This window comes from Prionailurus bengalensis, chromosome B4 (genome assembly GCF_016509475.1).
Source record: "Prionailurus bengalensis isolate Pbe53 chromosome B4, Fcat_Pben_1.1_paternal_pri, whole genome shotgun sequence".
Taxonomy (NCBI): Eukaryota; Metazoa; Chordata; class Mammalia; order Carnivora; family Felidae; genus Prionailurus; species Prionailurus bengalensis.
Window position 1 is genome coordinate 22,723,808 of NC_057358.1, and position 13,898 is coordinate 22,737,705.

Sequence of the window (13,898 nt, forward strand, 5' to 3'; positions counted from 1 at the left end):
TTAAATCATTTTTGTTCAGTTTTCTTGATTTGAGGCTCTCCGGATAGAAGGGGTGAATATCCAGTGTGCCATTTAAGCCAGAGGGATTCCTTCTCGTGGTTCAGGTGGCGCTAACTCACTCCATATTCCTGAAATACAGAAAATATGTTTCTCTCGGTTGATCGACACATGTACTTGATTTCTTTCTTTTTATTTTTTCTTTTCCTGTGAAATCAAAGTTCATGCTTTCCCTTGTTCTGATTTAACTCTCTGAACCTGTGCCTTTTCATTTGCCCTTGATATCTTAGGAAGAGCAGTCAAACACAAACCCCAACAACAGTAAGAAATCATAACGATGTCAGTGATGAGGTGATTCAGAAATAGCAGAGACCTGCTTAAACTTCAATGCATGTTTTTCATAAAGCAAGCCTCTAGAGCATTAGGTATCACAGTCAGGGTGTGATAGCTTTCGTCTAGGATGAGCGTCTAGAGCTGTTCCTTGCACTGACTTAAGAAGGAAGGCGGCCGAGAGAGCATTCTGTACATGGTGGACTCCTTGTAGGAGGGACTGAGGGAACATTCTGGATACATATCTACAAAGTGGATACCATTTTTGCTTGCTTTTAAAAGCAAATCTAAAAATATATTTCCTAGCAGCTGTGTAACTGCAAAACAAAAAAATCTGCTCCACTGCAGCGCAAATTACTTACTAGATATCTCCAGGGTTCTGATCTTAATGCTTCAGAAATTTGCTTTAGATTTTATTGTATATATTTAGACCAAGGAGCCTATTAGCTTGCGATCTGGGTGAACCTCTGCATTCTCATGAAAATGAGAAATGTGCCACTCTTGGCAACCTAAGGCTATAATTATGTTAATATGACCATTTTAAGACTGAAATATGTTGTTTTAAAATGTTTCTGTATTTTTATTATTCGTAACAATGATCCGAAGAAATTTAGGGAAATGCTAATAAGTTTTTGTTCAGTATCACTTTGTGACTAGAGCATAAAAATGATTCAGATGTGGTGTTTTGAGATTTTTAATTTTGACAGAGAATTTCTATCCATAGATAAGTACTCCTGTATATAGTCCATTTTAATAATATAAAAACTACCCAAACCTTCTTTTGTATTTTAAATGTAGATGCAGTGAATATATCTGAAGGGCCATCTCGACCTGTAAGTTCCATGACAGCATTTTTTTTTTAATTTTTTTATGTTTTATTTATCTTTGAGAGAGACAGCGGGAGACAGCGCGATCAGGGGAGGGACAGAGACAGAGGGAGACACAGAATCGGAAGCAGGCTCCAGGCTGTGAGCTGTCAGCACAGAGCCTGACGTGGGGTTCGAACTCACAAACGGTGAGATCATGACCCGAGCCGAAGTCAGATGCGTAACTGACTGAGCCACCCAGGCGTCCTTCCATGACACTTGCATTAAATCACCACGCTTTGCAATAATTAAATAAATAAATAAATAAATAACCACAGTTCAAGAAAGAAAGAAAGAAAGAAAGAAAGAAAGAAAGAAAGAAAAGAAAGGGAAAGAAAGAAAAAAGAGCACCAAAAGCTATCTTTTGAGCAATATGGCAAGATAGCTGTTTTTCTATCAAGGACTATCCTAAAGCACACAGATGCCTGCTTTTAATATAAATGTGGGAGACTAGAATGAACAATATAGTTGGAATTCTGAAAGGATCCAAAAAACTTGTGTCTAGCTTATTGGTTCATCCTTGCCCCCACTACCCAAAACTTTTATTCTGGCTACAGGCAAGATTCCTTCCCAAAGACAGGTTCTCCCAGGTGGCGCCACAGGAAGGGAAGGAGAAGGGCAGGAGCGGAGATGTGGATAATGGCCCGTCTCATAATTTTTATAAATAACTGACGTTTGAATCTCTATCAGTATAAAGTTGATTAGAAATCTTTTACTGAGCCTAATCCGGCTTCAGAATCGCCCATTAATCCGGGAATGGGAATGAGGAAAAGCGCTTTCTTGACTGTGAGTCCAGTGCCTATAACCAGACTTTTTTCTCAAGGGTATGTCTTTGGGATATAATGCGGCATGGCACGCTTCCTTTCCGAAGCTCCATCCATTCTTTCTTTCTGGGAGCTCGTGTATCTCATGAAAGTGTGTCATTCTCATGGTGCTCCTGTGAATATACTAAAGTGAACATTATCCATTCTATTCATTTTGCTCTCATTTGAGTGAGCCCATGAATGCTTGTGGACAATTGTAATAATAACCCACGCGGTTCACGCTTCCCTGCTCGCAAGCCATACAAGAGTAATTCAGCTCACTTGATGTTCACAGAACTAGGAGGTGTTCCTGAAGCCACCGAGCAGCAGAACCAGAGGTTCAGAAAAGTTCGGTGGCGGAGCCCCAATCGTGGCGGTAAGAGCACATGCGAGGAGATCCTCAGGAGGAGAAACAGTGTTTTCATTCAGCATCCAGTATTCATTCCACCACGACCCACCGCCTTCCCTGGGCGTCACGGTGCAGAGGAGTACTGATGGAAGAGGATGATTAGACCTTTAAAAATGTTTTGTTTTGGAAACTAACTTGTAGACTGCAGCCTGTTGAAGGACAAGTTGAGGTTGAGGGCCATTGGAATGAAGCCTGTGTCTCACTGCACCAAGTATAAGAAACTCCCTTTGTCTGTGTATTCACCCCTGTCTTCCTGTCCTCTCTGGGAGAAGCTTTGTCCCTATGTTGCTTTTGAAGTGAAGTTGAAAGCTCTGGCCGCTAGTCATGAACTTCGAAAGGCTCCGTAGATTACAGAGCATTGTCTTTACCTGTCTTGCCTCCTGTGTGACAGAGCATTCTTTCCCGTGGTTTTGTGTGGGTGCGGGGGGTGGTGGAGACAACTAGACCATGTCCACCCCCTCACCCGATGTGGAAGCTTTGTCATATGGACCGCGACTTCCCTTTTTTTTTTTTTAATTTTTTTTAATGTTTGTTGATTTTGAAGGGGAGAGAGAGACAGAGTATGAGCGGGGGAGGGGCAGAGAGAGAGGGGGACTCAGAATCCAAATCAGGCTCCAGGCTCTGAGCTGGCAGCACAGAGCCCGACGCGGGGCTCGGGCTCACGAACTGTGAGATCTCGACCTGAGCTGAAGTCTGTCGAGTAACCGACTGAGCCGCCCAGGTGCCCCTGGACCGTGACTTCTTTAACATGGAGTCACTGAGCTAGTGGCTCTCCATTTGTTTCTCATGAGCTGCTGAGATTTGGGGACGCAGGGCTTCCTTTGAATGTAGGAATGCCCAAAGTCCGGCATTTCTTGGGACACAGGGAAGCAGATCCCGTCTCGGAGCGGGAGGCTGCTGGCAGTGTTGAAACCCAGTGGGAAGCGGTGACTGGCCAAACTCCCCCAGCTGTCGAACAGGGCAAGGCCGGGCAGGGCGTGGGTGGAGAGGCTTGCCAAACCCAGCCTCGGGGTATGCACAGCTCCCAAACTGGTTGTCTTGGAGGCTGTTATTTATCCAAATAAGGAGAAGTAGTGGTTTTGCTGACCATCTCAGATTTCTGAGCCATGTCCACTGGCTTGCTGGCTGACTTGACGTGATATTTGAACTGAACACACAAAGGTATTTCTTTGAAATGGAGCCCTCTTGTGGGGCTCACGGACATCCTGGGGTCATCATTTGGAAGGTGGTTTTTCCCCACATTTGTAGATAACGGTAACATGGTCTGGTCTATGTTACTGTTCTCTTGTGTCTTCTGTAACATTCGATACAGATGACTTTGTTCAGGTATTTCTGAACCCAATTTTACATGGTGAGAATACTGACCTTAGGGATCCCTGAACTGCTGCCTTCCTTTGAAGAGTATTCAAAGAAGATCGAGCCTCCACACTGATTTCTTAACACTCGAGTATGAGATTTTTCTGGCACTTCATAGATCCTGGCCCTGTTATTTGACTTTGGGTAAGACATTTGAAGTCTCTGGGCCCCAGTTCCTCATCTGTAATATGGGGATTATAATGTTTATCTGATGGGAATCTGCTGGGAATTAAATGAGCTGGTTTTGGAAAGCATTGGTAAATAGGAAGTCTTCAAAAACATGAGTTTCCTTGCCATTGTTCCGTTTTCTCCTGGCGGATTTAGTTGAAAGTATTTATTTATAGAGAAATCATAAGTAATTAAAATTGTCACCCAAAGTTTAATAAGGTCAGCTTCCTGAATTAGGATTTAACCAAACCCACACTAGAAGGAAGATTTTGATGGGCACTTCCCACTCCCCTTTACTCCCTAGAGCAGTGGTTCTTCAAGAACATTCCACGGACCAGCAGCTTAGCATCACCTGGGGACCTGTTAGAAATGCAAATTCTCAGGCCCAACCGCTGACCTACTATCTCAGACACTCTGGAAGTGGGGCCCATTAATCTGTATTTCAGCAAGTGCTTCTAATGTAGGTTAAAATTGGAGAACCATTTGCTGTTTGGGTCAGAGATCTGTCTGTTCCTCTGGGTCACTTAGCGTTCCCCATCTCTGGTCTCTAATGACGCCTTACTTCCTGCCTGGAATACCTAAGAAAGCAACCTCTTTCTTTCTTCTCTACTGAAGTCTTGCTCATAATGTGTGGATTCATTTCATCTCACCTCTTCAGAGAAGTGTTCCTCAACTATCCCAGCCAGAAGAATCTTACCCTTCTGTAGATTCCGAGAATATTTGTGTATTGCACTCATTGAACGCTTGCCAGAGTTATTCTTGCTTTGTCTTACTTTGAATATTCATGTACGTGCCTCATTATCCCTGCTAGAAGGTAAGCTCTTAAAAGGTGAGAAGTACGTCTTAAAGATCCTTTTCCCCCATCATCAGTCTTAATCCTGAGCTTCGTATACAGAATGACTATTTAGAAAATATGTCATGGATACACAGAATGTGATCATATAGAGACAGTCTAGATGAGACTTTCTCGTTTATGTATAATGAACCTGATGTTAGCATCTGGTTCTGAATGCAGGTTCCACCATGCTTCAATGACTGTTGGAAGACACCCTGAATGGGGGCATCCGGGACCCCTGGCGTGGTCCAAAGTTGCAGCCGCTCTTGTGATCTTTGCCACACCTCCAGTCACACCTGAGGAAGACAGACATGTTTTCAAAGATATATTCATTGAATTTATAGGCCTGGAAACTTTTAGATTCTTTCATAACTAATGAGAGCTGGGAAATTTATGAGTGTATATAATTATACAACAAATGGCATCTATTTTCAGTCTTACAGGAGAGAATTTTCTCAGCTCACACACTCAATACACCTGGGATACCCATGGAACTTCTTTAGGGTTTGAAAGTTGCTTGAGGGGTTGAAAGTTGTTGCTAAAGAGAAGAGCGATTGGCTCTTCTGAAACCATGAAGAATTGGCACAAGGGCTGTTTTGATCTGGATCTCCATTGTTGTTTTGTCATGTTTGTTTTAAGGGAAAATTGAACTTGGTGGATTTGTGAATTACTGTCCTTCAGTGTTATCCTCTGGGGTTCTTCCCCTCACAGGATCCTTGCTGCTTTTGATACATTTGTTAATACTGTTCAGCTGAAGGTCAGAATAACAGCAGAACTAAAAACTCGTACATCAGAAGCCTCTTTTTTACCATTTATTTTTATTTACTTTCATTTTTATTTTTAATTTGAATCCAAGTTAGGTAACATGTGGTTAGTTAACATATAGTAATAATGATTTCAGGAATAGAATTTAGTGATTTGTCACTTACATACACCACCCAGTGCTCATCCCAACAAGTGCTCCTTAATGCCCATCGCCTATTTAGCCCATCCCACCCACCCACCTCCCTGCCAGCAACCCTCAGTTTGTTCTCCATATTTATGAGTTTCTTCTGTTTTGGCCCCCTCCCTGTTTTTATATATTATTTTTGTTTCCCTTCCCTTATGTTCATCTGTTTTGTCTCTTAAAGTTCTCATATGAGTGAAGTCATAGGATTTTTGTCTTTCTCTGACGGACTAATTTCATTTAGCATAACGCCCTCCAGTTCCATCCACGTAGTTGCAAATGGCAAGATTTCATTCTTTTTGATTGCTGAGTAATACTCCATTGTGTATATATATATATATATATATATATATATATACCACATCTTCTTTATCCATTCATCCATCGATGGACAGTTGGGCTCTTTGCATACTTTGGCTATTGTTGATAGTGCTGCCATAAATGTTGGGGTGCGTGTGCCCCTTTGAATCAGCATTTTTGTATCCTTTGGATAAATTCCTAGTAGTGCAATTGCTGGGTCGTAGAGTAGTTCTCTTTTAATTTTTTGAGGAACCTCCACACTGTTTCCCAGAGCGGCTGCACCAGTCTGCATTCCCACCAACGGTGCAAGAGGGTTCCCCTTTCCCACATCCTCTCTGACATCTGTTGTTTGCTGGGTTGTTAATTTTAGCCATTCTGACAGGTATAAGGTGGTATCTCATTGTGGTTTTGTGTAAAATTCCCTTTTAGACTCACTCTGCTGGCATAACTCACCTTGTGTGGTGTGTTCGTTCTATTCTTTGCTAATAGAACCAGCACATGCTTTGCTTTGATTGATATGAAAACAGAGCAGCCTACAGGCAGTGGGGTGATGCCATTAGAGGGACCTCACTTGTAACCTGGGTCCACAGGGGCGATTCCAGAAGAGTCATGAGGAAAGAGGGACAGGGAGTGGACCCGAAGGAGTTACACGTACCAGGGAACACTCTTGGACACTGCCACAGGGGTCCTGGGATGTGACAGGACAGCGACCGACCAAGAACAAAAGACCGTTTGTTTTCCAGCATCTATCAGCCATCGATTTGTTTACACACCATTTTTCCCACTGAGAAATATCTATCCTTCAGCCGTGTCTGTGAGCATAAAATTCTATACAGAATGTCATCAGTTTGTTGAGATACGGTGAGGATGTGTCATATCATCAAACCGAGATTTTTTTTTTTTTTTTCAAAAATTCTTACATCGAGGGGCGCCGGGGTGGTTCAGTCGGTTGAACATCTGACTCGTGATTTCGGCCCAGGTCATGGTCTCACAGGCATGAGTTCGAGCCCCACATCAGGCTCTGGGCTGGCAACGAGGAGCCTGCTTGGGATTCTTTCTCCCTCTCCCTCTCCCTCTCTCTGTCTCTCTCTCTGTCCCTCCCCTGCGCATGCTCGTGCGCTCTCTCTCAAAATAAACTAACTTAAAAAAAATGATGACTTATTTAAAAACTGTAGTAAAAATATTCTTAACATTGTTGTGAACATCCTAAATCTTTATAGTGTTATATCAACTTTTTTCACTCATCGTATAGTCGACTTGGTCGGTTTCCCTGATGAAAGGTTAGAGGGGCATAGGATACAGTGGCAGAATTATAATAGCTCTTTCAGTGACTCATACACCTCTGAGAGATACAGTCCCAGGGATGTCACTCGGCATTGGGATTGGAGTCAGAGAGGTGAGGAATGCTAATCAAAGGAAGCCTAGCCATTTTATCCCATAAGTCATGTGGCGTCTGTGACCGATGAAAGTCTATGTGTGTGTATATACACGTTTGCACGTATATGACTAGTGATGCAGTGATATCTGTATAGTGATAATCAGTGATACAGAACAGAGAAGTACATGTATGCAAGTGTAATGTATACAGACATATACTACCATACATGTAACTAATTTTGAGGCAAGTAGATAAAACCTAGTAGTAATCAAGACAGTGTCTGGATAATTGGATCCAAAGTCCCCTGAGATGTCAATTATTTTTTTCCTTTGCTGTGAAAATCTGGACCAGAGAATGAAGCAGACAAGGTACTGCTCAAGCCGAGTTCACCACGCTGCCTGCTGAAGTTCAGAGCTCAAGCAGATAAACATTCAGTAGTCCCTGCGGGGAAGGCCTTGGGGGCACGGTTCCTCTCAGAGCAGCACAGTGTCTTAGAGGACACATGGTTTCCCACTTAAACTGTGAAGGAAGCAGGGACACGGTGGCGAACCTGAAGACGGGCATTCTTGCCGCCTCACGACTTTGTCACCACGCGAGGTTGGGCAAGGTTCGAAACTCCTGACGCTTCCTTTTCCTAACCAGTCACATGGGGATAGGAGTATCAGATCTGTGTGTGGTTCCCCGAGTTCAGAGGTCCGCGAAATAGAATCACAATTGTAAGCTGCAGACGGCTGGGTGACCGTCTTGTGTCTGTGGATAGGGGTGTCCGTAACCATCGCAAACCCTTCATAGAATGAGAAACATTGTCAATAAACAAAGCAATGTATTATATGTTGCGGAGTGCGTGTTGACAAGCCAAATGGGAGTTCAGGGAACAGTCAGGAAACGAAAAATAAAGTCGAAGGCACTGAAAAGTTCTATTTGGGTGACAGAAATGACTTACCACTAGAACAAATCTAGAAGCCCCAAAGGGAGATGCATAAACAAATAGCGTCCTTACGGGAAATGCGTGAGTGTGCAGGGGGATGGGGATGAAAAACGAGGACTTATTTGCACTATCTGTTACAAGTGGTAGAGAGAAGATACTGTTTTATAAACTGTAACTATTTTAGGTGCGAAAGGAGGTTGTCCTTGGCCTGGATGATACAGGAGTATCCCAGAAGATTAAGTATCAGTGAGAGAAGCACATTTTTCTTTTATCTGTCCCCCAGCTCCACACAGTTACTGACTGTGGCTTGGAAGCTGAGTGATTTATTTAACATCCCTTTATTCTGTTCCAGACTGGGATCTTTAATCACCGTTGGGCAGTGTTACGTCAGCTGGGTCCCGGTACTGGAGGGCTCACCAGTGCTTCCCATGTCAAAATATTTGTGGAAATAACGCTCCTCTTAAATATAGCCGTCAGCTAACCACTGACTGGACCATCTCTTTGCTGAGAATTGAATAATTTTGGCAACAGTCTGTCTGTCTCGTGTCTGGGAGACATTCCATTTATGATCAAATGAAACATTAATAGTTTCGCGAAGACCTCACAAATGACCGCCTTTCCAATTTTAACAGTGTAAGCAAGACGGACTTGAAATTTCCCAACGTCATAATTACTTCCCTTCACCACGCCGTCTTCATGCTCATAAGCACATTTTAGATTTCCTTTTATCATATGTAATTTTTTAAAAGCCAATAAAGAAATGAACGAGAGAGAGGAAATAGAAATAAATTTCCACAAGACTGTTAGCCTTACCAGAGCATAAAAATTATTTCCTGTTGAGGTAATGCTGAATATTTACTAGCATGTTCTTTTTTAATACTAACTCCAAAGAAATAAATTGCTTCCACTTTGCTTATCGTGCCAGTTAATGAAAGGAAGAAGGGGCATCGATAGTGGAACACTCAATACACCACTGGGAAGAACAAATTCACAAAGGCTGCAGCCTCCCAAGGTGGGTCACGCAGAGGAGGGTCCGGCGAAGAAAGGACGCCAGAGCGCGGGGACGCGGTGGTTGGCCGCACCCAGAATGAGCCACATTTTGGGGTGAGTTCTCCTGCATGAGCTGTTCTCTGGAGAGCACGAGCCGGACAGGTGAAGTCAAATGCTGCACAGCACCAGGATATTGCTTTAGGAAATTAGCCCGCCTGGTTCTTCACCGGGCACTCGAGGACCTTAGGGTCCTCTCTCGAGGGTGACCTGTGTGCTTCGTACTGGAGGATATTTAACTCATCCTGATTCACCGCAGCTTTCAAACTCCTGATGGTGAATTACAGCTCTCCTCATGACGAGGCCATGCGCATACTCTCCAGACCGTGCCCTGAAACGTTTCAGAAAAGTGAAAGGAAATTGCTCTGAACGTGACGGGAAGGAAGAGATGGGAGACGTAAACCAGACCGTCTCTCACTTTGCACCCCCCACCCCGACTTGCAAGGCAGCTGGGTCAACAGAAGCCACCTGTCTCCGCCGTAGCCGGCGTGGACGCCCGTGTGGAGTATGGCGTGAGGCACGTAGCGAAACAGTGGTGAGCGCTCAGTGCGTCTGTTTTCCGGGGGGGACAGCGTGGCCCAGACACTGCACATTCATTCATCCGTTCTTACAAGCCGTCCTGCTTGTGTAAACAGCAGGTAAATCAGTACAAGAGCCGTTAGGACATCTGATGCCAGAAAGCGGGGTCTTCGGGGGATATGGTAGGGGTGGAATCATGGCTTAATCAGACAAGGGAGACCAACCCCTACATCTCCCTTCCTGGAAAGCGTGTGTTTGACTGCAGAAGCAAAACCTGCCAAATGTGTGCCAAATGTTCCAGGGGCTGATAGCGCGTGTGCTTCCCGTACTCTGGTGAGAAATCACAAACTCCTGCTGATGAGATTAAACATCGAAACAAGCGTTTTCTCATTCCTTCTACTCTTTTCCGACCTCTTAGGTGGCATCTGTTACAACCACTTCATCCAAATATTGTGTCTAACGAGGCATCTTAGGAGGGTGACAGTGCCCCGTGCTCCGTGGTCCCCCGCCCTTAATAGCCACAAAGCATTCTGATGGCGGTAAACAGTTTTCTTTAGAAAGCCTGAAGCACTGACTGGATTTGAACCTGAGAGACGTCATGGAATTCTTTGGGTCAGCAAGAACAGCCTCGAAAAGCCTTAAAATGTTTGAAAAATGCACAGGCTTCCCAGAGCTTGGTCGCGGGGTGTGGCGTGAGGCCAGTGGGTTTCCAGCCCAGCATTTCGAGTTACTTGTCGCTGGATTCCCACTTGGATAGCTTTCCTTTCCCCTCCGTCCCTAAGGGCTCAGAGAGCATGGTGGTGATTAAACAGAGCCTACCCGCCAGCTAAGGAAATGCTTTTTCTCCGTCACCTTTTGTGAGTGAGGCGTTGATACACCTGTCTTCTGTTCAGCGCTGCACAAGCCACTTCTTGTTGGGAACACACACCTTCTTGTGCCTGTCGCCCCGCAAGAGATCAGCTGCATTGACAGCAGTTGCCAATGGGGCGGGGGGGGGGGGGGTTGGGGTGCCTCTGGAGACTGCCCTGGTCTCTGCTCCTCAGCCTTGTTGAAGGTAGGGCAGAAGGATTCTGGCTCCCTTTCTGGAATCCCCTCGTGGTGTAGCCCTAGTTTTCCCTCCCTCTTCTCTCTCAGGTATGTTTCCCAGAATGATCACAGTTACTTGCCCGGCGCTGGGTAGGAGTGATTCATGGCTGCTACCCAAAGTGCATCTTGGTAAAACCAGGCTGGTTAATTAATAGACAGCCTCCTTAATCACCCCTCTGTTTTCTTTCTGCTGTTCAAAACCAGGAGGGGAGAGGCTCGCGTTCCCTTCACTGGCCAGGCCACCGACTTCAAAAGTGTGGCAGCAGAATGAGTGTTGGGTGCTGCTGGCCTATCTAGATTTTTCTCAGCGGCTCACACTCGGAGAGTTGGTCCAATACGGTAATTAGCGTCCCGGGGTTTCCGATGGTCTTGTGGTGGCTGGTTGTCTGTTTCAGGGAGCCTGTTTGCCTCTCCGTCCGGTCTAGTTTGTCACGTTCCTTTCACTGTTAACCCATTTACCTAGGCCTCTCGGAGTCTGTTCGTTGGTGTGTGTTTTCCGTGTAAGCAATTGTTACAGGCCTGAGTCACCCGTGAGGTAGCCTGTGGTTGGATGTGAGCTGAGGTTACTCAGTGACTAATTTCCAAGGGGAGGAGAAATTGGCTTATCATGGGGAGGACTACTTTTCATCCATGCCTGTGACAGCCTCACTCGGAAGACTGGGGGAAACAGAATGGTTTTTTTTACCGGTTGTAAACACTCAACCTGGGAACGTTTTAGGATCTGTGGCCTTTTCGATTTCTTCCCTGAAGACAAAGCTGTCTAAAACATCCAAATGTGGAACTGAGGATTTAGATGAAACCAGCAAACAAAGAAAGCGCATAATTGGGAGCTGAGCCAATGTGCTGTTTTCACGGCGTCAGTTGTACAGGTGATTTCCTTAAGAAAAAGTAAGTGGCTTTAATTCTTTGAGGATGAAAGAGTCTTATAACAATCCTTTTCAGTTTTGTCCGGTTACTTCATTGTGTGGTCTGACTGACTGGTGTGTTTACAAATTCTAGACTTGGAAGGGTGGGGTTTGAAATACAATAAACTGTACAGAATACTCCCTTTCCGCAAAGAATATATATATTTTAAATACTCCACAAAGAGACGTGATTACACGAGACAGCTTCCCAAAATGATTTGAAATAAACATTTTGCATGCTAGATTTTTTTTTTCCAGAAACAATTGTAAGTTTTTTGCCCCTTCTTATCTTACATTCAGGCAACTTCTAAGTGAGCAATGTTTGATTTAACTTACTGTGTTTCGGGGAAATGAAATATAGATATATGTTCGGATTCCTAACTCAAATTTCAGATAATCAATTTGAAACTGCCCCCAGATTCTTTCTGGTCTCTAGGAAGTGTGGCCCAAACAGCGTACTGAGGTCTGTGCTGTGGGCAGGGGCAGTGGCCTCTCGGTCAGAGCCACGGTGCTGAGCTCCGGAGGAAGCCCCACTGTTTATAAGAACGGGAAGCACTCAAACAAGAGAAAGCAGGGGTTTGGGCAGTAATGGCAAGAGGGAGAAGTGATGCTCAACAAAGTAAGGCGTAGAGTAAGGAGAATTATCTGGTTCATACATTGCCAGTGATTCTAGTGAAGGTAATCGAATATTTTCTTTGTCTGGGCCGAGGTATAGGCAAATGGAGATCCGAGATCCGAGTTGTGTTCTGGTAAGGTGTGAAAAGACCCCTTATTCCTGGGCTTAGGTTAGCTTTTTCTTGCTGTAAAATGAAATTCTTCAAAGCCTACATAAAGACATTAAGTGTTGAGGGCTTCTGGGACAGAAGTGTCTGTGACACAAGGTTTCCAGATATTTTGAGAAAAATAACAGGATAGGATTAGTGGCATCAGAGACTGGCGGGAGAAAAAGCGAGTCAGATATACTGATATCTGATATACTGTATACTGATATACAGATAGAAGGTGAGTCACAATAGTGTGTGATGTGTGTGTGTGTGCCGCTAATTTATTTTACTTTTGAAGTTTGACATAATTTTCTCCTAAGAGGTCTGACTTCCAGGCCTAGTGCAGGAAGAACTCAATATGCATTTAATGCCATTTGTGTTAAGAAAACAGAACAAAACCATGCAGGTGCCTGATGCTAGGAGATCTCTCCACGGAAAGAGCACTAAGCTGTAACACTGGGACTTCTTTTTTTTTTTTTTTTAATTTTTTTTTTTATGTTTTATTTATTTTTGAGACAGAGAGAGACAGAGCATGAACAGGGGAGGGTCAGAGAGAGAGGGAGACACAGAATCCGAAACAGGCTCCAGGCTCTGAGCTGTCAGCACAGAGCTCGACGCGGGGCTCGAACCCACGGACCGTGAGATCGTGACCTGAGCCAAAGTCAGCCACTTAACCGACTGAGCCACCCAAGCTCCCCAAGACTGGGACTTCTTAAGATTATGTATTATAGAATCTTAACCATCATCCCGATTGTCAATCAGAGAGTGAATAACTCCTGGAGGCTACAAAGTCCACTTTTTACTGGAACAGCAAGTGGTCTCCTTGGGTGATCATGGCGAAGACTTGAAAAAGATTCTCTTTTCATCTCCCCGTCGCTTCTGCCTCATTTTCAGAGAGAGTGCCTTTGGTTGATCCATATCCTTTCGTGGATGAACCTCAGTTTTAAAATTTTAAAGGTTCATCCTAGTTGTAGGCTTAAAACATTTTCCCACAGTCTGATGGAACCATCGTGTCCTTCTCTTCCTGGGCTGAGGGGAATTGCTGAGGAGGACATCACCATGGGTTCTTTTATCAGGGGTCTTGTGAAGTCAGTCAGAGCTTGGCAAAGCAAGATAGGAATTCTACCAAAGACTTCCAACCTCCAAGTCACCAGGATTGATGGAGGCATTCAATCTTAGGTCACCTGTTCTGTCATAGCTGAGTCCTTGTATTCACCGCCACTGTGGAGGACTCAGGTGGACAGTGATTCTTTCAGTGACC

At 44.5% G+C, this 13,898-nt stretch overlaps 1 protein-coding gene across 16 annotated transcripts in view; it reads left to right on the forward strand.

The window, feature by feature from the left end:
* Nucleotides 1-13,898, forward strand: part of KIAA1217 (KIAA1217 ortholog) — a 760,759-nt gene that overhangs the window by 679,010 nt on the left and 67,851 nt on the right. Inside the window, exon 1 of one of the 16 annotated variants that reach the window (XM_043564648.1) lies at nt 11,594-11,856. The exons of the other annotated variants lie outside the window; for them this stretch is intronic. The gene's annotated coding sequence lies outside the window, so the exon portion shown is untranslated. Of the gene's footprint in view, nt 1-11,593; nt 11,857-13,898 lie in introns of those variants that run through there. 16 annotated transcript variants of the gene reach the window in all.